This window comes from Narcine bancroftii, chromosome 3 (assembly GCF_036971445.1).
Source record: "Narcine bancroftii isolate sNarBan1 chromosome 3, sNarBan1.hap1, whole genome shotgun sequence".
NCBI lineage: Eukaryota > Metazoa > Chordata > Chondrichthyes > Torpediniformes > Narcinidae > Narcine > Narcine bancroftii.
This window is the reverse complement of record NC_091471.1, coordinates 270149202-270174858: the sequence shown is the minus strand read 5'-3', so window position 1 is coordinate 270174858 and position 25657 is coordinate 270149202. Positions and strand designations below refer to the sequence as shown.

Here is a 25657-nt window from a genome sequence, read left to right as displayed (position 1 = left end):
GGAGGACGGGGAGGGGGAGGACGGGGAGGGGGAGGACGGGGAGGGGGAGGACGGGGAGGGGGAGGACGGGGAGGGGGAGGACGGGGAGGGGGAGGACGGGGAGGGGGAGGACGGGGAGGGGGAGGACGGGGAGGGGGAGGACGGGGAGGGGGAGGACGGGGAGGGGGAGGACGGGGAGGGGGAGGACGGGGAGGGGGAGGACGGGGAGGGGGAGGACGGGGAGGGGGAGGACGGGGAGGGGGAGGACGGGGAGGGGGAGGACGGGGAGGGGGAGGACGGGGAGGGGGAGGACGGGGAGGGGGAGGACGGGGAGGGGGAGGACGGGGAGGGGGAGGACGGGGAGGGGGAGGACGGGGAGGGGGAGGACGGGGAGGGGGAGGACGGGGAGGGGGAGGACGGGGAGGGGGAGGACGGGGAGGGGGAGGACGGGGAGGGGGAGGACGGGGAGGGGGAGGACGGGGAGGGGGAGGACGGGGAGGGGGAGGACGGGGAGGGGGAGGACGGGGAGGGGGAGGACGGGGAGGGGGAGGACGGGGAGGGGGAGGACGGGGAGGGGGAGGACGGGGAGGGGGAGGACGGGGAGGGGGAGGACGGGGAGGGGGAGGACGGGGAGGGGGAGGACGGGGAGGGGGAGGACGGGGAGGGGGAGGACGGGGAGGGGGAGGACGGGGAGGGGGAGGACGGGGAGGGGGAGGACGGGGAGGGGGAGGACGGGGAGGGGGAGGACGGGGAGGGGGAGGACGGGGAGGGGGAGGACGGGGAGGGGGAGGACGGGGAGGGGGAGGACGGGGAGGGGGAGGACGGGGAGGGGGAGGACGGGGAGGGGGAGGACGGGGAGGGGGAGGACGGGGAGGGGGAGGACGGGGAGGGGGAGGACGGGGAGGGGGAGGACGGGGAGGGGGAGGACGGGGAGGGGGAGGACGGGGAGGGGGAGGACGGGGAGGGGGAGGACGGGGAGGGGGAGGACGGGGAGGGGGAGGACGGGGAGGGGGAGGACGGGGAGGGGGAGGACGGGGAGGGGGAGGACGGGGAGGGGGAGGACGGGGAGGGGGAGGACGGGGAGGGGGAGGACGGGGAGGGGGAGGACGGGGAGGGGGAGGACGGGGAGGGGGAGGACGGGGAGGGGGAGGACGGGGAGGGGGAGGACGGGGAGGGGGAGGACGGGGAGGGGGAGGACGGGGAGGGGGAGGACGGGGAGGGGGAGGACGGGGAGGGGGAGGACGGGGAGGGGGAGGACGGGGAGGGGGAGGACGGGGAGGGGGAGGACGGGGAGGGGGAGGACGTGGACCTGTCCTCGGGCCTGCGCAAAGGAGCTTTTAGGTGGAGTGCTGTGCGCGCAGTACTGGCCCCACCCTTTACACCCATGGTTCTTGTGCCGTGGCCGAGCAAGTTGGGACGTGGCAGCGAGGTCCTTGGGTCGTAGGTTTTATATCGGAGTGGCCTTCTCCTATGCAGGTTTCTTACCCGGGCTGGAGGGGCCTGCCTCCCCTCCTAGGTCGGTCCATACTGCCCGGACCGGGGCCGAGGCCGCCGCAGCTCACCCTGTGCCTGGACTGGGGCCGCCGCCTCCCACTCTCTGCCCGGATCGGGGCCTCCGCCTGCCTTACTCGACCGAGGCCGGGGCCGCTGTCTCCCCCCTTGGATCGGGGCCGCCGCCGCCTACCCTTCGCCCGGACCGGGGCCGGGGCCGCTGCTGCTCTCTCTGTGCCCGTACTGGGGCCGCCACCTCCCACTCTCTGCCCGGATCGGAGCCTCCGCCTGCCTCACTAGACCGAGGCCTGGGCCGCCGTCTCCCCCTTGCTCCTGCCCAGATCGGGGCCGCTGCCGCCTACCCTTCGTCCAGACCGGGGCCGGGGCCGCTGCTGCTCTCTCTGTGCCCGTACTGGGGCCGCCGCCTCCCACTCTCTGCCCGGATCGGGGCCTCCGCCTGCCTCACTCGACCATATAACAATTACAGTACAGTCCGCACTGATTTATGTGAAACCCACTAGTTCCACCTACCTGCTCCCTGCCCTCCAAACTCGAAAACCTTCCGACAGGCCACTCGGACCGAATCATGTCCATGCGACTCCCCCTTCAAAACAAGCGTCGCATCACCTTCATCAGTGTCTATGCTCCAACCCTCCAGGTGGAACCAGCAGAAAAGGACAAGTTCTACACCGACCTGTGCAACCTCATCCAACGCACCCCTACAGCCGACAAGGTTGTCATCCTGGGCGACTTCAACGCTCGTGTCGGCCAAGACTCAGAAACCTGGCCAGGAATCCTGGGCAAGCATGGCGTCGGCAAGTGCAACGACAATGGGCGCCTCCTGTTGGAGCTCTGCGCAGAACAGCGGCTTGTCATTACAAACACCCTTTTTCAGCAGAGGGACAGCCTTAAGACCACCTGGATGCATCCCCGATCAAAACACTGGCACCTCCTGGACTACATCCTGGTGCGAGAAAGTGACAAACGAGATGTGCTCCACACCAGGGTCATGCCTAGTGCGGAATGCCACACTGACCAGCGGCTGGTTCGCTGCAAGCTCAACCTTCACTTCAAGCCAAAGCCCAGGAACAGTAAAGCCCCCAGAAAGAGGTTCAATGTTTGAAACCTGCAATCAGACGAAGCGAGAGGAAACTTCCAGGCAAACCTCAAAGCAAAGCTCGACGATGCAACCCGCATCACGGACCCGTCCCCTGAAACCTTCTGGGATCAGTTGAAGACTACCATATTGCAATCCACTGAAGAGGTACTGGGCTTCTCCTCCAGGAAAACAAGGACTGGTTTGACGAAAACAGCCAGGAAATCCAGGAGCTGCTGGCAAAGAAGCGAGCTGCCCACCAGGCTCACCTTACAAAGCCGTCCTGTCCAGAGAAGAAATAAGCCTTCCGTCGCGCATGCAGCCATCTTCAGCGCAAACTCCGGGAGATCCAAAATGAGTGGTGGACTAGCCTCGCCAAACGAACCCAGCTCAGCGCGGACATTGGCGACTTCAGGGGTTTCTACGAGGCTCTAAAGGCTGTGTACGGCCCCTCACCCCAAGTCCAAAGCCCGCTGCGCAGCTTAGACGGCAAAGTCCTCCTCAGCGACAAGATCTCCATCCTCAACCGATGGTCAGAACACTTCCAATCTCTTTTCAGTGCCAACCGCTCAGTCCAAGATTCCGCCCTGCTCCAGCTCCCTCAACAGCCCCTAAGGCTAGAGCTGGATGAGATCCTCACCCTGGATGAGACATATAAGGCAATCGAACAACTGAAAAGTGGCAAAGCAGCAGGTATGGATGGAATCCCCCGAGAGGTCTGGAAGGCTGGCGGCAAAACTCTGCATGCCAAACTGCGTGAGTTTTTCAAGCTTTGTTGGGACCAAGGAAAATTGCCTCAGGATTTTCGTGATGCCACCATCATCACCCTGTACAAAAACAAAGGCGAGAAATCAGACTGCTCAAACTACAGGGGAATCACGCTGCTCTCCATTGCAGGCAAAATCTTCGCTAGGATTCTACTAAATAGAATAATACCTAGTGTCGCCGAGAATATTCTCCCAGAATCACAGTGCGGCTTTCGCGCAAACAGACGAACTACTGACATGGTCTTTGCCCTCAGACAGCTCCAAGAAAAGTGCAGAGAACAAAACAAAGGACTCTACATCACCTTTGTTGACCTCACCAAAGCCTTCGACACCGTGAGCAGGAAAGGGCTTTGGCAAATACTAGAGCGCATCGGATGTCCCCCAAAGTTCCTCAACATGATTATCCAACTGCACTAAAACCAACAAGGTCGGGTCAGATACAGCAATGAGCTCTCTGAACCCTTCTCCATTAACAATGGCGTGAAGCAAGGCTGTGTTCTCGCACCAACCCTCTTTTCAATCTTCTTCAGCATGATGCTGAACCAAGCCATGAAAGACCCCAACAATGAAGACGCTGTTTACATCCAATACCGCACGGATGGCAGTCTCTTCAATCTGAGGCGCCTGCAAGCTCACACCAAGACACAAGAGAAACTTGTCCGTGAACTACTCTTTGCAGACGATGCCGCTTTAGTTGCCCATTCAGAGCCAGCTCTTCAGCGCTTGACGTCCTGCTTTGCGGAAACTGCCAAAATGTTTGGCCTGGAAGTCAGCCTGAAGAAAACTGAGGTCCTCCATCAGCCAGCTCCCCACCATGACTACCAGCCCCCCCACATCTCCATCGGGCACACAAAACTCAAAACGGTCAACCAGTTTACCTATCTCGGCTGCAAGGATCAACAATGAGATAGACAACAGACTCGCCAAGGCAAATAGCGCCTTTGGAAGACTACACAAAAGAGTCTGGAAAAACAACCAACTGAAAAACCTCACAAAGATAAGCGTATACAGAGCCATTGTCTTACCCACACTCCTGTTCGGCTCCGAATCATGGGTCCTCTACCGGCATCACCTACGGCTCCTAGAACGCTTCCACCAGCGTTGTCTCCGCTCCATCCTCAACATCCATTGGAGCGCTTTCATCCCTAACGTCGAAGTACTCGAGATGGCAGAGGTCGACAGCATCGAGTCCACGCTGCTGAAGATCCAGCTGCACTGGGTGGGTCACGTCTCCAGAATGGAGGAACATCGCCTTCCCAAGATCGTGTTATATGGCGAGCTCTCCACTGGCCACCGTGACAGAGGTGCACCAAAGAAAAGGTACAAGGACTGCCTAAAGAAATCTCTTGGTGCCTGCCACATTGACCACCGCCAGTGGGCTGATATCGCCTCAAACCGTGCATCTTGGCGCCTCACAGTTTGGCGGGCAGCAACCTCCTTTGAAGAAGACCGCAGAGCCCACCTCACTGACAAAAGGCAAAGGAGGAAAAACCCAACACCCAACCCCAACCAACCAATTTTCCCCTGCAGCCGCTGCAACCGTGTCTGCCTGTCCCGCATCGGACTTGTCAGCCACAAACGAGCCTGCAGCTAACGTGGACTTTTACCCCCTCCATAAATCTTCGTCCGCGAAGCCAAACCAAAGATATTTGTATATTATCAATTAAGATCTTTTTTAAACAGTTATGTGGTCGACATATGATTTTATTACCTGAATCTAGTTTTGAAGAATATGTACTTTCAATACCAAAAAAGGGATATATATCTGATTTGTATTGTATTTTACAAGAAATTGATAGTAAAAAAGACTGGGATAAAGATAAGTTGAAATGGGAAAAAGATTTAGGACATAAAATAGCTGAAGAAGCTTGGATGGAAATTTGTCAGAATAGTATTCGGAAATTAATTAACGCTAGACTAGCGATGATTTAGTTTTATTCATCAGCTATATTTAACGCCGGAGAAATTAAAAAATTTGGTCTTAGTAAGTTGGATTCTTGTTTTCGATGTGATCAGACGGCCAATACTTTTTTGCATACTGTTTGGCTTTGTGATCGATTGCAGCAGTTTTGGGAAGGTATTCAATCTATTTTTAACAGTTTATATAATATCCATCTTGTATTAGATCCCGATATATTTTTATTAGGGAACATGCAATCATTAATTGATTTAGGTTTAGAGGATTGTCAGATTTCCTTTATCTATTTAGCTTTAGTTGTGGCTAAGAAATGTATGGCACTTACTTGGAAAGATAAAAATATACTAACTTTAGATAAGTGGTATTTGGAGATGAAATTTTGTTTGACTATGGAAAGGATATCTTTTTCAATTCAGGATAAGATGTCTTTTTATAAGTTAAAGTGGACTCCGTTTGCTAATTATATGCATTTAAGTTTGATTTAAATATATGTCACGTCTCCAGAATGGAGGACCATCGCCTTCCCAAGATCGTGTTATATGGCGAGCTCTCCACTGGCCACCGTGACAGAGGTGCACCAAAGAAAAGGTACAAGGACTGCCTAAAGAAATCTCTTGGTGCCTGCCACATTGACCACCGCCAGTGGGCTGATCTCGCCTCAAACCGTGCATCTTGGCGCCTCACAGTTTGGCGAGCAGCAACCTCCTTTGAAGAAGACCGCAGAGCCCACCTCACTGACAAAAGGCAAAGGAGGAAAAACCCAACACCCAACCCCAACCAACCAATTTTCCCCTGCAACGGCTGCAACCGTGTCTGCCTGTCCCGCATCAGACTTGTCAGCCACAAACGAACCTGCAGCTGACGTGGATATTTACCCCCTCCATAAATCTTCGTCCGCGAAGCCAAGCCAAAGAAATATATGTTTAAGCGTGATATTTTAGTATTGATAAAAAAAAAATTTTTTGTTGTTAGAATTTTTTTAGGTTAAGTTTTATCTCTTTTTTTGTAAGTGGGTATTTTTTTTCCATATATAATATTGTTAATTTTATTAACTCTTCACTCTTTATTTTGGTGGGGGAGGGTTGGACTAATTTTAAGTTAGATTACTAATATTGTGTTACAATTAACGGGGGAGGGGGTTATTTTGTGTAGTTTTCTGATGTAATATTGTAATCATACCTTTTTAATTTTTTTTTCTTTAAATGTAATTCTCTATTGTATTCATGTTATAAAATTTTAAATAAAGTCTTCAAAAAAAAAAAGAAAGGCAGTGTCTTTGGTTCATTGATTATTCAGAAATCCAATGTCCGAGGGGAAGAAGCTGTCTGTGCCGCTGAGTGCTCATCTTCAGGCTCCTGTACCTTTTCCCCGATGGTAGCAGAGTGAAGAGGGTGGTAGGGTTCTTTGAGGATAGAGGCTGCTTTCTTGTCTCACGTAGATGTCCTCGATGGAGTGAAATGTGCTGCCTATGATGTCGAGGCTGAGTTAATAACCCTCTGGTTTTTTCCTGTCCTGAGAGTTGGCGCTTCCATACCAGACAGTGATGCAACCAGCCAGAATGCTCTCCACTGTTCACCTGTAGAAGTTTTGGAGAGTTTTCGGTGACATACCAAATCTCCTCAGATACCTCACAAGGTATAGCCGCTGGCGAGCCTTCTTTGTGATTGCAGTAACATGGAAACTCCAGGATAGATCCTCAAAGATGTCTGGGAATTTCAAGTTCTTGACCCTCTCCTCTGCTGAGCTCTAAGACATTTCTCTCAACCCAAATGACACGTTCCCCGATTGACAGGTCTCCCCCTGAAGTGATCACTTTCCCCTTCAAGTGATGGATCCCCCTGCACACCAACCATTCCCACCCCCCCAACCAAATCACATGTCCTTTTGAATTATAATTCTTTCTTGTGAGTTATTTTGGTGACATGTTTGCTAAGTTACTTCGAGGCCCTGTGATTACAGTGAAAATTCAGAAATGCTGGAGGAACTCAGCAGGTTTCATAGTGTGAGAGATGAGTAAAACTGATATAAAAATATGAAGATGAGGAAACTAATATAGATATATGTGTAATGAATAAAGCCAGTATGAATAGGATAAGAATAGATAATAGAATGTAGGAAGTAAAGTTAGTCTGAATAAGATAAGGGTCTTCTAGCCTTAGACAGAATTAGCAAGTTCTACATGTAAGAAGTTAGTCCGCCCTGAGAGTCAGGAAGGTGTGAATAAGGACAATGACATGATGGGACACCGACAGGATATCCCCTGGTCCTCCAAGTTCACAGAAACAGCACGTAGGCAGACAGGATTGCCTAATGCCAAACTCATCCAGGAGGCAGAAGAATGTAAGGGGGAGGGTACTTCTATACTGAAATAAACTATAAAAGTTGGGTGAGCCCCAGTGTATGTGTGTATTCCCAGGGTAAGGGGAAGCACCCAACTTTGTATTGTTGTATAATAAATGTTCTTTGTTCTCAATTTTTGTCTCGGGCAATTTCTGTGAAGGTACTTCTGTTTCTAACAACAGCGTCCGTAGGAGGTAAAGATACTGTATAAAGCTGACTCACTAATATTTCTTTGCCTCCTATGGACGCTGTGAAACCTGCTGAATTCCGGCATTTCTGTTTTTCACTACTAAGTTACTTCTCTGCCTTAAAGCACTCTGAATTAACAGGAAGCTGCAATAGATTCCATATAAAAATGTTTTTCCATTCTTTTGGAGCTGCCAATTTTCTAAAGGTCTGGACCAAATTTGATCCCTCTATCAATGAGATCAAATATTAATTGTGTCCAACCATTCAATATCTGGTCCTCTGAGAGTTTTCAATGTGGCGCCTAAATTCCAATTGTTGCCAAAGTGTAAAGCCCTGAAAAAGGTAGTGGACACAGCCCAGGACATCACAGGCAACGCCCTCCCCACCATCGAGAACATCTATAGGGAACGCTGCTGTCGGAGAGCAGCAGCAATCATCAAGGATCCACGTTACCCAGCACACACTCTGTCCTCGCTGCTGCCATCAGGAAAGAAGTATTGGTGCCACAAGACTCACACCACCAGGTTCAGGAACAGCTGCTCCCCCTCCACCATCAGACTCCTCAACAACAAACTCAATCAGGGACTCTAACTTTTGCCCATCATTGATTTTTTTTTCTCTCTCTCTATTGCAGTTTGTTTACATTTATTTATTTGTTGACTTGTGAACATTGAGTCAGTTTATTTTTTGCACTATCATTAATTCTGCCCACCCACTGGAAAAAAGAATCTCAGGGTTGTATGGAACGTCCTCTATGTACTCTGAGATTAGGATGTAATGGCTGTCTGTGTGCACCAGATGACAGCAAAATGTCACCTAAACTGCTCTGTCTGGCTGTAGTTACAGACTCACATTTCACGTTACAGAGATCCAGTTTTACTTCCAAGCATATTACTTTCCTGCAGTGTTACAGAGAGAGCCCAGCATTGTTCCTTAGGTGCACAGCACAAGGAGGAAGCAACTTGACTTTCCGCAGTACCTTCCACTGCTGAGGAAGTCCCAGAGGAGGTCTGCAGCTCATGAGGTCCCGTAACAGTGTGCTCACTGACGTTATATTGGAAACCTGGTGACCGACGTCTGCTCTCCCAACAAGGACAATTGGATCAAGACCAAATTATCTCCTTGAGTAACAGGGACTGAGGGATGACTGTTCTCCTTCAATACAATTCCAATGTTTACATTCACCTGAGACAGCAGTGAGTATCAGTGTTTAAACAACTCAGGGATGACAGTAACTTACCAGTACAATCATATTATGAACTTTGCTGGCTGCACTCATTCATATTGATTGTGGAGGCATATTTTACTGGCAATCCTACTGACTGTATCAGTCTGTATCAGCCCATACTAGTCTATCTCCACTCTTATTGGACCACACCAGATGGATTCAGCCCACACAAGTTGGTACTAGCCTTCGATGTCCGCAGTGAACATACCTCGTTAAACTAAATCTCAGAATCAAAATTTATGGTCATGAATTTTGTGGTTTTGCGGCAACGTTACAGGTGCTCTACATTGCTATCCCTCTGCCTGTTCTGCTGTTCCCTGAATATTCACGTGTCTATGTATCCACCACTACACCAGCACCTACATGCCCTGAACATCTCCTTTAAACATTCCCCCCCAAAGGTTACATATGGTCCTGTTTCCATTTCAGAATTTTCTACTCTATTTAAAAGTAATTGAGTTCAAGAGTCAAAAGGTCATGTTGCAGCTCTACAACTCTCTGGTGAAATCTTGCTTAGAATATTGTGTGTTCAGTTCGCCTCATGGAAGTGGAAGCTATGGAGAGGGTGCATGGGAGATTTACCAGGATGTTGCCTGGATTGGAAAATAAGTCTTATTGGGCAAGGTTAACAGAGCTAGGACTTTTTAGAGTGAAGAAGAATGAAAGGTGACTTAATAGAAGCCTACAAGATTATGAGAGGTCGAAGCCAGCATCTTTTTCCAGCGCAGGAGTGGAAAACACACACCTGTACAAAGTGGAGGGAGGAAAGCTTAAGGGAAATATCAGGGGTAATTCTTTTTTTTTTTTTACACAGAGAGTTGTGGCTGCCTGGACAGCCTTGCCAGGGATGGTGGTGGAGGCTGAAACATTAGGGCCTTTTAATGGACGAAAGGAAAATAGAGGGTTACGAGGTAGGAAGAGTTTCTTTTTTTTTTTGTTTTTTGGTAGGAATATATAGATCGGCACAACATCAAGGTCCGAAGGGTCTGTACTGTGCTGTAGTGTTTGATGTTCTATGTAATTGTCTATCTACGTCATCCTTGTGCCTGGGCCAAAAAATTAATTTTGTGTCATATTCATGACCATAAATTCTGATTCTGATGCTGGTGGCTCAATAACACTGGGCTCTCTCGAGGCAGTGGTTTTTAATTTTAAGGCGTCTTGCTTCATGGAGACTGATCACAAGGCCTTTCAATATCCTTTTTTAACTTTGAGTGGGCACTGAGTGACAACAATAATTATGTGGCATAGCTATCAAAGAGGCTTTTGGGATTTCAAAGGATTAGCAAGTGACAGAGGTGGCTGCTGTGGAAAGTGAGAAAACGGGCACATTTTGCTGTACTTTGCACATCACCCACTGTTGTCTCTTCCACAGGAATAATCAAGAGCAGAATTAGAAACATCTGCATTTAGAACTCACACTTTGCACGGTTAGTTAAACTGAAGCCGAGGATTAATGACGTTGGTCCACCAAGGATATTCTCAAGGACAGAAAACATAAAGAATGCATAAACCAGGATCTGCTAAAGGATGGTGGACAGTGCTATTGACCAGCTCTCTTCAATATATAATAATATTTTATACTTGATATTATTTAATATATAATATAAACAGATGCAGAAAAATCCCCATTATCCAAATTTAAGCAACCGCCAAAATAATTGTGGAAAATAAATAGGTAAAAAATACAATAGTTTAAAATTGGTGCCCCTAGTGGTCAGTTCACCAATCCACAGAACATGCAGTCTCAAGCAACCAGCAAATTCATTTATCTGGCATCTACCAAACCCATAGGTGCCGGATACTTGGGGTTTTACTGTATGGGTATTTATTTGTACTTATTTAACAAATGTTTATTTGTCACATTATTCCAGGTATAATGAGAAGGGTTTTTCTGCGAGCAGCCTAGCAGGCTGGATAGATGGCCCATCCATCTATATAAAGTAGAGCACAAATAGCACCAAGCAAGGGCTACACGAAAGCACTGTAGTGGGGTTCATTCAAGAGCCTGATGATTACAGGGAGGAAACTGGCTGTTGGTGAGCAATTTCAAGCTCTTGAGCCTCCTACTTGTTGGGACAGGGAGAAGAGAGTGTATTTGAGATGCAATGAGTCTATATACGCATGTTGGCTGCTTTTCCTCAGCAACGGGAGGTGGAGTCCATGGAGGGGCAAGAGCTCGGCATAATTATGAATGACATTCACTACCTTCTGCAGGTTCTTCCTCCCTGGAGCAGGTTAGCGAAGGGCCAAGCTCTGGTGCCAATTTGCAAGAAAAGAAAGGAAGAGAAAGAAGGAAAGACTACCGAAAGTCAACAAATAGTTGAGTATCATGCTATCTCCTCTGATGCAGCCACCTCCACTGCCACTGGATGCTGAGCTTGAGCCCCCGTATCCAGCTCCTGCTCTCCATCACCCCTCCTCGATGCCTGGGCCCAATATCCAGAAGGCATCAGTGGCCAGTGCGAGGCCTTTGGTTGCCAAATCTATGCCTGTTTTCTCCATTGTTCTTCACCCTGCCGATTTCAGCTGCCTGCTCCCCATCGCCCTCCTCGACGCCTGCTCTCAATATCCCAGAGCTGCCAAAAGCCATCGGCGCCTGTGGCAAGTGGGAGGCTTTTGGCTACTTGATGTGAGCCTGTCTTCTCCATCCTCCTTCACTCTTCTGATTTCAGCTGCCTATGCTCCAGAATCCACACGGACAGCAGCATTCCTTTGGCTCAACCCTGGCTGACCCAATCCACGGCAGTAGATCACTTCTCTTCAAGAACCAAGGCTCATGATCCTCCATCACAGATTTCCTTCCGCAGATGCTGCTTAACCACATGTGAGAAGGCCTGTGACAGGTAAAAGGAAAGTGTGAAGAACCTTTCAAAATGAGATTAGAATTGGTACTCGAGGAAATAATCTGCAGAGTTATGCGGACAGAACAAAGGGAACAGAACTGAACAAATTGGTAGAAGATCTAACACAGTGTGCTCAATTTTTGACATGGTGGCCCCTTGATCATATGGGTGGAATATAGTAACTTTACAAATTCCATCAGGTGTCATACAGTCAGGGAGATACTGAGGCACGGATCCTTGGGCAGAGAAGATGCTGGTGATGAAGTAGTTAATGAACTAGTGTTGCGATCTGGAGCTGAATAAACAAGAGGCCTCAAGGTTTTTAAATGTATTCAGATGAGACATGGAGTAACTCAGAGAGTGAGCTTTCCAGTTCCATCTGCTCTCTCTTCACACCACAATTCGCACCTTTTCTACCAATCAAATTCCAGCACTCTAATTGCCCGACCCCATCTTTCTCCACCTGACTCATTGTTTTTCTTGCCCCCCTCTCTCTCTCTCTCCCTTGGTCTGCATTGACCTCTGTCCATTATATATGGTTGGCCAATTTCGTGTGGGACCTCTGCCCCACCCCTCCCACCCTGATCTCTTAATACTGCTTCTGTACTGACTTTCCCCAGCCCTGATGAAGTGTTTTGGCTAAAAAAAAGTTAACCGTTCTTTATCTCCCTGCTACTGCTTGACCCATTGAATTCCTTCTGCAGGCTAAATTTGGCTTCCGATTCCATCATTCAGGTCACCATGTGTCTCCTGTTGAACTCTGTGTTCCTACAAAATGATTGTAAAAACTTGTGTTACTGGTGAGCCGGATCTCAATTGATTATAAGAGTTAAGAGTTCAATAATTTTGTGCATGGTGTCCAGCCATAAGTAATTAATTAACCCCACTGCAATTTGGCTTCTGTGATTACATTTTAGTGAATTAGTTTTAGAGAATGGACTCCAGCAAGAGAGGATCAAGTCAAGACAATGGGAGTGAGCAGGTTCTCGTTAACCCTGCTCATGTTGAGCAATTGACTGAGTTTTTTTATACGTACAGCACGATAACAGGCCGTTCTGGCCCACAAGCCTGTGCACCCTAAATACGCCAATTAATTGCAAATCCCTGTACATTTTTGGACAGTGGGACATAACTGGAGCACCTGAAGGAAACCCTTGCAGTCATGGGAAGAGCAAGCAGCCAGATTCAAACCCGGGTTGCTGGCGCCATAATAACTCATGACCTTTAGGTTATGAGACGGAGTTGTACTGACTGATTCGTACTCCAGGATAGAGTCTGTTCTGGGGTTGGCTCTGCTCAAAATTGCCAGTAGTAGTTCAGATTACAATGGACAGATCACATTTAATGAGGCTCCTTTTCTGCCACTGAATGGAGGTAAACATGATTATACATAGCATAATAGAGTTTCTCCCAAACCCAACCAGTACCAGTCAATGCTAACAATATCCACTTTATTCCCTAAAACTAATTTAATGTTGGTTCAGGCAATATTTTTTGGACTTACAGAATGTTATTGTCAATTCAAAACAAAAAATGGACTCTTAATGAGGTTTCTTCAAAAGACAAGACTGGATAAAAGAGGCGTCATCTCCATTGTTCCTGTCAGTACGATGATAACTCCCATAATTCACAAATTGTAGTCCAGCTTTATTCTCAAGCATCGAATTGTGAGGAACAATGAAGTGGTCCTGGCTTACAGGGATCCCACTTACAGAGTTTCTCTGCCTGATAGTCACAGCTTTTATAGATGTCTCAAGTATTTGACACTTTAAAGATCTGTGGCTTCCATTGTGCTTCCTTGCAGTTGGAAAGGCGGATTCAGCAAAGACTGTATATGGATTGTTTTACATAAGCAACTCTGAGGCCAGCAAGGGTAGGCTTTCCAGAAATGTTGGCTTTCACACTCATGCCCCATTGGCAGGATTTTAGAATCCATGGAAAGGATCCATGCAGAGCAACACTGGAGGCAATTTTTTGGCATTTATAATAAAGCCAGTAACAGTGTCAACTTGCTAAAGTTAAACAGGAAATAATGGACTTGAAGACTTGAGAAGAAGGTACAAAGCAGAACCAAAAAAATGTAGGTTTCAAAAGCCTGAAAATGAGAGGCATGGGAGGATTCCATCGCTGGGTGAGAGTGGGAGATAATACGAGGAGGGGGAGTGAACAGCTGAGCAGAGTTAGAGATTAGAAAGAATTAGAAATTCCATTGCTGTGGTTTGATACAAATGACTTGACCTAGAAATATCCAGAGTGGTGGCACATCCAACACTTGGCTCTGGGTTTGCTGGCACTATTGCGCTAACCATGCTGCCAGTTTAGCACAAAAAGAGGCCGCTCAGCCTCTCAGGTTCACGTTTGCTCCCAGCAAAGCAATCTTTTCAATTTAAATTTTTATTTTTTTTAATTTAGACATACGGTAACAGGCTATATCGGCCCATGAGTCTGTGCTGCTCAATTACACCCCATTAACATACACCTTTGGTACGTTTTAAACAGAGGCAGGAAACTGGAGACCCCTGGATAAAACCCATGCAGTCACGGGGAGAACGTACAAACTTTTGATTCCATTTCCCCTGTAATCCTGCAGGTTATTCTCCCTCACATGCCCATCGACTCCCCCTTTTATCACATTTTGCCATTTAATCCACAATAGGAGGTTTGGTGCAGCGTTCAATTAATTTAACAACGCTTCTTTGAGATGTGAAGGAAACTGGAGCGGCCAGGGCAAGCTGACATGGTCATTAAGACAAGGTCCTAGGTCACTGAAGCTGAAGGCAGGGAGAGAATCTCAGAACTTTGGGCCTTGGATGCTGAACGGAAGTTCTCAACGATAGCTTGAAGCAAGAGAGGGCGACACAAGTCCTTCACAGCTGGAGAAGGTTATGCAAATAGACTGCTTCAGGGAAAGGTTGGAGGTGAGGGGTGAGAGACAGTATCATCCTCTGCAAGCATTCAGGACTCATCTGTCTTCATAAGACTGTCTATCTTCGTTTTAATATAAACAAAGACTTCAACTCAACAGTTCCTCGAAGAGAAAACTTTCCCAGTGGTAGCTATCTGAGTTGGCTGAACTGTGAACGTGTGCCTTAGGCTTATATTTGCTAAAAGCTATCATGTCCTTCACAAAACATGAGGCACTGAAACAAAGATTCACTTTCTCAACCTTCATATTATTTAACATGGCAATTTAACTTAACCCTTTATGTCTTCCAGTGTTGATTATTGTAAAACAAAGCTCCATATGCAGTTCTTAATGCAGTATTTCTAATTAATAGCTGTTGTTTGTCACACAATCTTTTTTTATATTTATTTTCCACTTAAGATACTGACAGTTTTCACAAACATCCAGGCCACAAGTGCATTTCTCAGATTAGAACAAGCTTCTTCAGTTGCCACAAACTGGATTCAATCCAATTATGTTTCCTTTTTTTTTGTCACTATTCAGTTTAGATGGTGAATTATTCTGAAAATGCTGGCATCTGTTGTCCAGCCCAAGCTGCCCCTAAACTTGGTCCAATTTAAACAATTTGGCATGCCACCTGCATCTCTGTACAGTATTTCAGATACACCAGTGAAAGAATCCTGTCAGGGGGCATCACTGCATGGTGCGGAAACGGTTCCAACCAAGATCAGAAGAAACTGTAGAGGGTTGCAAAAGCACAGACCACCACCCCTCCCCTCCACCCCTCCATCTATAAGTTGCCTTGGAAATTAATTAAGACGGGGCAAAAGTGTGGTCAAAAAAACTAGTTTTAAGGAGGAGAGAAAGTTGTTCATACATTTCAGCACCATGTCATTCAGCTCATTAGGTCCATGCCATTGCATTCAGGAACTCATCCCACTCTAGCCACACTCGCTTCACCCCCTTCCCCCACCCCCCCCCACCCCCCCCCCCATCACCAAGTGCGAGATTGTGGACCACGGCAATCAAACACCATTTCGTTCCTGCCATTATCAAACACCGAATTAACCTCACAATGATTTTGCCTTTTTCTCATACCAACTGACTTCTCTCTGTAACTCTGCACTTCTGTACTTGTCTGGCATGTCCAGCTGGGCCGCTCGTAAAACAAATTTTATCCATGCGCCTCGGTACATGTGACAATGAACTTGAACTTGATCGCATTGTTGGGTCTAGAGTAGCCATTCTCAATGGGGGCCCAGCACGTTCAAGTAAAAGCCTTGTTTTCACTTCACCTTGCCTAATATAATTTTTTTTCCACATCATCGGTAGGAGAGAAGTACGGAAGAAACCAAAACCTGATTGTGTCACAGGGAAAATGGTCCATAAACTTTGAGTTGAGTCCTGGGGGGGGGGGGTCAGAACCGAAAAAAGGTTGAGAATGGCTGATCTAGAGTCATAAATTGGATCCGACCAAGTAGGGATGGTTGGTTTATTTGAATGACATTAGGAAATGAGATGAATATAATGACAATCTGGTTGGTTTATATCACCACTACTGAGACCAGCTTCTAATTCCAAATTTATTTTCTTACCTGAATTTAAATTCCCCTGTTCCTTTTTGGCCATTAAACTCAGGTTTCTGGATCACTGGTCTAGAACAATACACAAAAGTTCTGGAGGAACTCGGCAGCATCCATGGAAAATAAAAGGCAGTCAACGTTTGGTGCATGAATCCTTCTCCAGGGCTGCCAAAAAATGAGTAGTGGCTCAGATATGAAGGTGGGTGGGGGAAGGGAAAATGGAGGAGCACCTGCTTGCAAGTAATAGATGATTACAGTTGGGAGGGGAAAGAAGCTGAGAGACAATTGGGGAAGAGGGCACCTGTCTGAGAAAGAAACTCTCTAATGGGAGAAAAGAAGGAAAGGGGTGGGGAGTTGGAGGGAGGAAGGTGTGGGTGGCAGGCAGGGGAAAGGAATGGAAACTCAGCATTTCCTTTGAGGGAGAGGGAAATGAAATAAAGAGAACAGGGGGAGATGGTTTCAGAAATTGATATTGATGCCCTCTGGTATACAGTGTCATTCCTCCTATTCATGTGTGGCCTCAACTTTGGCAGTCCCTGAGGCCATAGACAGGCATGTCAGTGTGGGAATGGGATGTGGAATTGAAATGGCTAGTCACTGGGAGGACCTTACTGTTGCAGCTGACAGAGCAAAGATGGTCACCTCACCACTACAGCTCTTGCCTTGAGTGTCGGTTCAGGTCTCTCGACCCATCTAATTCCAGTCTGCTGTCACCTGCTTCAAACAAAGTTCTAAGTCCTGATGTTGCTCTAAATTCCACCCCAGACTCCAAAATGGAGTGCAGCAAAAAGATTGAGGAAGGATACTTGAAGGTGTTTGGAAAATGTATGAAATCTATTTTCAGAGAGGTGATGTGTTAATGAACATTGCTTCTCGGCTGTCTGTCTCCCTTCGCACACCAAAGCTGTTGGCAGATAGTCAGAGCCGTTTTCCTGAGAAAATGAGCACAAAATCAGTCATGAGTCAGATCAAAATCTTGGTAGGTTTTAAGGAAAAAAACCTTGGGTTATTTCAAGAGAATGAGATCTAAGCTGAAAGTACACCTGCCAACTATGGTGAGTTTTGTGGTGAATCTGCTTCCTGGAAAGGCAGATGTGAAGGTTTCTGGGCTGGCAGTGATGCCGGAGACATTCACAAGATGTAGGTGTCTAGGCCAGCATTTATTGCACATCCCTAATTGTCAGCGGACCAAATGGCTTTGAGGGCACATTACTATGGGCTGGTCACGTCACTCGTCTGAGTGCTATTGGTACCATGTAACCCAGTACCACCTGCCATATGGTTGGGTGGTCGGTGACTAAACTGGCTCCCCCACCAGGCATGCCTGTGCGGAGAGTGGCTAGACACCCTGCAGGATGAAAAACTAGACCTGTTAAAGGGTGGATGACCCATTTCAGAGGGTTGACGACCATCTAGCAAACGTGCCTTGAAGCACGGAAAGGGCATCCCTTGCATCGAAGTTTGGTCTGGCCATTCACTGCAACAGAACTTTCCCCAGCCGTCTTGGACCTCAGCGGGCTGCTGGATCTGGGAGGGTCTGGGCCTGTACAACCCCCAACTCACCTAAATCCATTCATGCTGCTCCTTTCTGAGGAACTGACTAAAGAAACCATCATCATCCTGTGGGATAGATGGCCAGAACACTATGGTCTGGGAGTCATTGATAGGGCCTGACCAAGTCAGGAAAGCTGATTTCTTTCCCAAACAAGTTGAGCTTTTAAACTATCCTGTAATTTCATGGTTGATTACTAATAGCTGCTTCTTTTTCTCATTCCAATTGTATTTTATCGCTCCAAGTCATGTTCCCCAGCTGCCACTTTAGGATTGAACCTAAAGATCAGTTTCTCATGAATGCCGGTGTTGTAGTTTAGCCATTATTCCCTACTATTGTTCACAAGGGCAAGGCAATGGATTGATTGAACCAAACACAGAGAGGCTGGAGGGACTCAGCAGCCCAGAGAAAACAGGGAAGCTGCCTCACCTGGAAATTCAGGGAGAATGTACAAACTTCACACACAGACAGTGCTAGAGATTGAACCTGGATTTCAGGAGGCGTGAGGCATTAGATGTCTTAGTTGTGCCACTAACCTGCCCCTAATATGTCTATCATCTTGCTTTTTCCACAGACATGATTGATTCTGCTCCCATTACTTCCACAGTCAGTATATTCCAGATCACAATTCCTCTCTACATCAGAAAGTTTTCCCTCGCATGCCCTCCCCCCACTCACCACCTCTTGTATCTTTAGTCAGTATTCTAAATCTGCATTCTCCAGTTCTCGAAGCCTCCATCAACAGGAACGCCTTCCTTCTATCTACCCTTTCTTAGCCAGCTGTGATCTTATACATACATCACTTTCCAATCTTTACTCACTACTGGTTGATAGGGTAGTTAAAAAGACCCATGGGATGCTGGGCTTCATTAATAGCGGGATTGAGTTCAAAAGTCGAGAGGTCACGTTGCAACTCTACAAATCTCTGGTGAGACCACAATTTGGGTATTATGTTCAGTTCTGGTCACCTCATTACAGCAAGGATGTGGAGAGGTTTAGAAAATAAGTCTTATCGGGCAAGGTTAGCAGAGCTGGGACTTTTTGGAGTGAAGAAGAATGAGAGGAGACTTAATAGAGGTTTACAAGATTCTGAGAGGCATAGATAAGGTAGACAGCAGTGCCTTTTTTCCAGGGCAGGAGTAGTTAATGCCAGAGGACACCCATGCAAAGTGAAGGGAGGGAAGATTAGGGGGAAACATCAAAGGTATGCTTTTTACACAGAGAGTTGTGGTTCCCAAAATGCCTCGTCAGGGATGATGGTGGAGGCTGAAGCATCAGGGGCATTTAAGAGACTTAGACAGGCTCACGGATTAAAGAAAATTAGCGGGTTACGAGGTAGGAAGGGTTTCATTTTTTTAAAATTTGGTAGGTATATATAGTTTCCTACAAAATCAAGGACCGAAAGGCCTTACTGTGCTGTGATGCCCACTGTTCTATGTACTCCTAAGGGAAGCAAACCCAAGTTCTCCAGTCTAATCTGGTAACTGAAATTGTGGGTCCCCTGAGGTATTGTTGTAAATCTTGGAGGGGTCCTCACTTAATTCCTGAAGCTGACTAGAAGTGAATGCAGCTCTCCCATGAGGCCTAGTCATTGTATTACAGAAAGGAAAGCGGAGCAAACTGTTCAAAAGTTTTAGTGGTAGTGCAGATGCTGGTTGTCGTGCGGTACACAGTTCTGCAGCACTTTTGTGTACTGTTTAAAGTTTTAATCTGCTGGAATTATCCTAAGGGCTAAGTGCTTAATTGAGTTATGTAAGTAGAAGAGAATGGAGCCACAGAGGAATAATTAAGAGACATTCTTCTTGCACATCCTCTGAAATCTGTAGACAGGCTGAACAAATGTGCACTGTCCCGTTTTTTAGGTTTCTAAAGGAGCTTGAAGTCTGTGCAAGGGGTCGCTTTCTGCCAATTGGCTGCTTAATGTCTTTATGTGAGAGAAAGAACTCACTGCGGATTGGTAAACTCAGGGCAAATGTGATTGGGCCTCAGCCTGTGAGGGGGTTGAGTCGTGACTGTGGACTCCGTCATGCCTGAGATTTTCATCAGATTTTCTTGTTTCGACTAAGTACTGTGTGTTTCTGCCAACCTCCAAGAGCGGATGGAGCCTCACTGAAACCGTGTAGCAGTTCCTTTTCTAATCAGTAAGTAGGTCTCAGTTTCTTTGCACTAGTTCAATCTGTACAGTTATTTATTCCTCTTGTTAAGTGAAACACAATGCTTTCTCAGAATGTTATACAAAGTAATCACTTTGTGATAAACGTGTGAAACTATATATGTGTGCACATTTCAGCCAAAATGAAGTTTCTGCTGAACAGGGTAGCATTTAAACAGAGTTTTGAAATTCATGTTTTTAAACAGATGTTAATGTTTTAAAAAATACTGTGTGGAAAGTTTAAGGTGAGAATGTCCTGTTCAGAAAATGAGGAATGCGCCTGTATGGCAGACTCCTGTTTCTGGGTCAGAAATATGTGGCTTTGAGCTTTATAATCACAGTCTGCAGCCTGACATCCAAGAAATGCTGAAAGGGTTCTTCCTCAATCCTTCAGGTGAGATGCTGCTCTTGGGGGCAAGAAGTTCTCATTGTGTCTTCAGACAATGATACTCCCTCAGCCAAGATCAACAGAAGGTGGATCTACTGACTTAGGTCAGCACTGTCCTCTGGGTTGCTATGCTTGCTAACGTTATACAATTTACAAATTCACCGCGTGAAGTAGCTTACAACATTTTTAAGAATAATATAGTGCGATAAAGAACTTTGCAGATACAATATGGCCACTGCTAGTGAAATGGCCCTCAACTGAAAAACATCAGATTAACAGCAGTTAAAGTGAGCTTCGAGAGATAGCTGCAATATGTGGCTGGTTTTAAACCTATTTTATTAGAGGATATTGAGCACCAATCCAACAATTATTAATTGTTTTCATTTCTGACCTTTTTACTAAGGAAGCTGGTCATTATTGCAAAGCATTAAATTAATGAATTTGCAAACAAAATTGGAGCTCAGAAACGGCCCCTTTTCCCGCGGGATCTGGGACAAGTACCTTCTTCTCCATCTGTCGGATGTGCTTGTTGGCATGGCCGCCTTACAATGCACACCCTTTTTGCAGCAATCGGTAGACTGAAGGTCGTCCTAGAATGCTTTCACGAAGGAAGGCTCAGCAACTTTGAAAGACCAATTCAATATATTTCCATATCAGGATGTTCTGAGACCAGGAGGGTAACTTATGAGTACCTACTGCTCTTGTCCTCCTGGAAGTGGTCAGCATTCTGGAAATGCTGTTGAAGACGCTCCTGCAGTGTATTTTGTAGCTTGCCCAGACCACAGTCATGGGCAGGGTGGAGGTGGGGAGTTGGGGGGGGGGGGGGGGGGGTGGTTTGAAGGTTGGTGAATACCAATCAATTTTGACTGCCTTGTCTCAGATGGTATTGAGTGAATCCCGCAAGTCTGCAGATGCTATGATTGTGGTAAGCACACAGAGAAACGCTGGAGAAACCCAGCAGGTCTCACAGCATCCATAGGAGGGAAAGATATATTATCGACGTTTCGGGCCTGAGCCCTTCTTCAAAGTATAGGCAAAAAATAAAGACTGAAGAATGGCAGGGTGTGGAGTCAAGACCCACAGTTAGAAGGTGTTAAGTGAATATGAAAAGAGGAAAGGTGAGAATTGATGATGTTGAGCTGTGTGAGTGTGCATTCATCTAGGCAGAGAATGAGTGTTCTGTCAAACTCCTGGCATTCACCTTAGAAAGTGGAAAAACTTTCAGGAGGCAGGGGCTGAGTTAACTGCTGCAGGATACCCAATCACTGAGTTGGAGGGTCAGCCTGTTAAAGGAAAAAACAGCCATTGAGGAGATGTAGAAATCTCAATGCACTGCCTTACTTTTCTTAAAGTGGTGCATCTATGGGAAGGGTTAGACTCAAATAGTTTAAACACATAAATGGCTCAGTGGTGATGCTGGTAGAGCAGTCCCACACTGCCAGTGACCTGGGTTCAATCTTGACTCCAGTACCATCTGTGTGGAGTTTGCCCATTCTCCCCATGACCGCTCTGATTTCACCTGGTGGACCTGTTTTCCCCTCACAAGCCAAGGCAATGGGCAGATTAATTAACCCGTCTGAATTGCCCCTAATGTATGGGCAAAATTAATGAGTAAGTGGGGAGAATGGGCTGTCGTGAAAATTAATGAACGATTTGGATTGTTCAAATTGGCCAGACTCAATTGTTCAAATAGCCTCCTTCTCCGTCATCACGGAGAAGATTTTAGATCTCAGATTTCAGATTCATTGTCAGAATACATACGTGACATCTCATATAACCTTTTATCTGCAGTCAAGGTAGAATTACCACTTATTGATATGGAAAAAAAACTGTACTTAATGTAAACAAAGAAATGCAAACAAACTGGGCAATACAGAGAGAAAAAAACATCAATAAGGTAAGGAGTCCTCAAATGAGTTCCTGATTGAGTTTATTGTTAAGGGTAAACCTTAAAGATTCACGGATTGTTTTATTATTAAGTTATGAGAAATAAATCAAGTTTTGCCTACTGTAAATGCAAAGAGTCGCCATAGCATTGCCTTGTGCCCCGATAACAAGAGAAAGGGAAGCAAATGAAAGTCCCAATTTTCCAACTTTGGAGGTGAATACACACAGTGAGTGAGAATTGGATACATGTGTGAATCACATTCGTAACTTTAGGTAATATGTTGAATGTAAATGATCATTGGGCTCACTGAGAGTACTAAGTGAAGGCAGCACCCCTGCTCTGAAGGCAGTCTCCCTGCTGAACTTGCCTGCCACAATAAATCCCACAACCCTTGCACTCTCAACCTCCGACACAAGATTTAAAGTTCAGCAGCGTAAATTGAGCACTGAGGCTCTGCTGTGGAGTGTGGTTTCCTCTCGTCCATGTGAATCAAGATGCGGCAGGCACATTGGTCAAGACTGAGAGATCTATGCTGCTTCTGGACAAGATCCAGAATGACAGCCAGTGCCTGTAACGATGCTGCTGGGAATAAGTAAAATGGCTCTACTATCGCACCAGCAGTTCTGCTGGTAAATGCATTTCTCAGAGTGATCGCCAACAAGTGAATCATGAAGGAGGAGACACTTCATGAATGAACGATCTTGTATTCACTCGTGCAGCCATAGTGGGCTGAATTAGGACTTTTTTTACTCCAGACTTATACATTTATATAGCACCTATAATACAATAAGGTGTTTCTCAGGAGTGAATTCAGATACGACTTGGTCCCACAGCAAGGAAGGTGACCAAATACTTAAACAGGTAAATCAATTTTGAAGATTATTTCAAATATTGGACTCTAGATGGTTGGAGGCAGAGACACTAATTATGAACAAAATGGGCTTTAAAAGCAAATGTAGTGGCTTCTAAATTAAATTTTAAATTTAAATTAATTTTTAAAATTTAGACATACAGGACAGTAGCAGGCCATTTCGACCCACGAGTCCATGCCGCCCAATTTACTCCCCATTAACCTACACCCAGTGTATGGTCACACTTAATTATTTGAATTTAAAACTTTCTGTGGAAACTCACCTCAATAGTTGGGGGCATCTGCTTCCTCACACCGTAAATTAATAACAATGTCACCATAGAACATTGCAGCACAGAAACAGGCCTCTCTGGCCCTTCTAGTCTGTGCCAAACCATTAGTTTTGCCTAGTCCCACTGACCTGCACCCAGTCAATAGCCCTCCATATTTCTCCCATCCGTGTACCTGTCCAAATTCTTCAAGTGTTAAAGTTGAGCCCACATTCACCACTTCAGCTGCCAGCTGATTCCACCACTCTCTGTGTGAAGAAGTTCCCCCTCATATTCCCCCTAAACTTTTCCCCTTTCGCTTTTAACCCATGTACCTCACCTACCCTTTCTGGGCCTATCTACATTTACTTTGTCTATCCCCCTCATAATTTTCAATACCTCTGTCAAATCTCCCTCATTCTTCTACACTCCAGGGAATAATGTCCTAACCTGTTGTTATGCCCACTTACACCCTGCCCATTTATTGTGTAGTCTTACCTTGAGTCAACGTTTCCCTGCATGCTGTCTTCAGTTGAAAAGGCCTTTGCTCTGGGAATCCGCACCACAGTGCAATGTCACTCTGACTTCCTCTTGTTTCCTTCAATAAGGCAGTAGGATCAGTAAATTTGCCTGATCTGTGCCCTGTGCACACTCATGTATGGCAAAGCAAGAACCCATTCTGTTCACTGATGGTACTCTTGTGACATGGTTCATTGTGCGATATGATCTAGCTGTTAGCTTTGTCACTCTGTAGCATGTAATTCCTCTGTTGGTTCAAAATGCAACCTATTTTGATGAATCTTGCTCAAGATATTTGTTCAGGGGATGTAGAGGCCACTGGGATGATCTACATTTATTGTCTGTTCCTAATTGTCTTATGAGTGGATATTATTTCTAGCCCATTTCTGAGGGCACTTAGGAGACAACAACATTGGTGGGTCTGGATTCACATGGGTAAAGATGGTAATTTTCCTTTACCAAAAGAAATAAGATGAATTTTTATACTAATCCACTGTTCTTCGGCACTGTTCTTTTGGATATTTTCTTCCCTTGTATTTATTCAGTTGTACATATTTGAACCTCATAGCTGAGATGGTTGGTTTGGAACTCGTGTCTGTAAATACTGTTCCAATAACTTAATCGTTGTGCTATTGTGGTCTCCTTGTCTGTTCCAGTGGTTTGTCATTGGTCTCACTCTCTTTGATTATTAATGCCACTCCAAACATATCGCCAGCTCGAAAGAATCTTCAATCTGAATATTTTTGCGTTGGGGCCTATTTAGTTCTTCTGTTAAATGTTAGACCAAACTCTTAGCAGAAAGATTCTGCTGACATAAAGTTGAAACCTATGAGTAATTTCCCCCAGGTGAATTTTGGCCTGCTTGTGACAGTAGTGTGCTTGATATGTTGAACAGACTGAGCAGGATCATTTTATCCATCACTCAACGTCTGCAACAGGACTTTCTGGGTCAATATTATGCTTGGAACTAGCACAGTAGAAATGAATGGGAAGCGGTTTAGTTGCTGGAATTTTCTGGGTGGTGATGGAATATGCTCAGGTCAGGCTGGTGTTGATGTGGAGTTGACTGTGCATACTGTTTGTGGATATTAATACAGAGCCAGTCCATTGACTACAGCAGATAATGCTGCTTAAAAACATCATGTCACCCACCCTGGTAAGTGTGGAATGTAACTGTGAATCCTAGAATAAATAGTAATCTCAATGCATCACGAGTCTTGTAGACAGCCTAAGTGGCTAACTCCAGCAAAGTTCCTGCACCCCTCCCCAATTGCCTTGAATAAACCTTCTGCCATGGGACTGAACAATTCTATGGGGCTTGTCCAGGAGCCAGACTTCTAAAGTGTTTGCATTTCCTGGAGGCACAGGTGCCTGGAATGCATCTTTGAACCCCATGCTCAGCTAGTCTTGTGCATTAAGGGCAGACATTTCTCAGGTGATTTTCAATAATGTCACCTCTGTATATTGCTGGATGATAGACATGTCTCTTCGCATTAGTTAGATTCCAGTCAATGCCCCAAGGTACCTTTCCTCAGAGTTATGCACTTCCACCTTTTTGGTCTGGCTTTTGATGGAACTGAAACTTCATTCATCAGCCCTTGGCATTCACATGTTTCTGGTCTGGACATACAATGAGTCTTGTATCCATTGGTTGGAATGGACACAAGTCCAGTGTGTCCATGACCCACAAGGAAACT

General features: G+C 46.4%; 1 protein-coding gene across 4 annotated transcripts in view; it reads left to right on the top strand.

The window, feature by feature from the left end:
* LOC138758764 (transmembrane protein 79-like) overlaps positions 1-25657 on the top strand; it is a 102065-nt gene that overhangs the window by 36678 nt on the left and 39730 nt on the right. Inside the window, exons 2-3 of one of the 4 annotated variants that reach the window (XM_069928129.1) lie at positions 11226-11330; positions 11684-11854. The gene's annotated coding sequence lies outside the window, so the exon portion shown is untranslated. The other 3 variants (XM_069928128.1, XM_069928131.1, XM_069928130.1) reach the window with 3 other exon arrangements.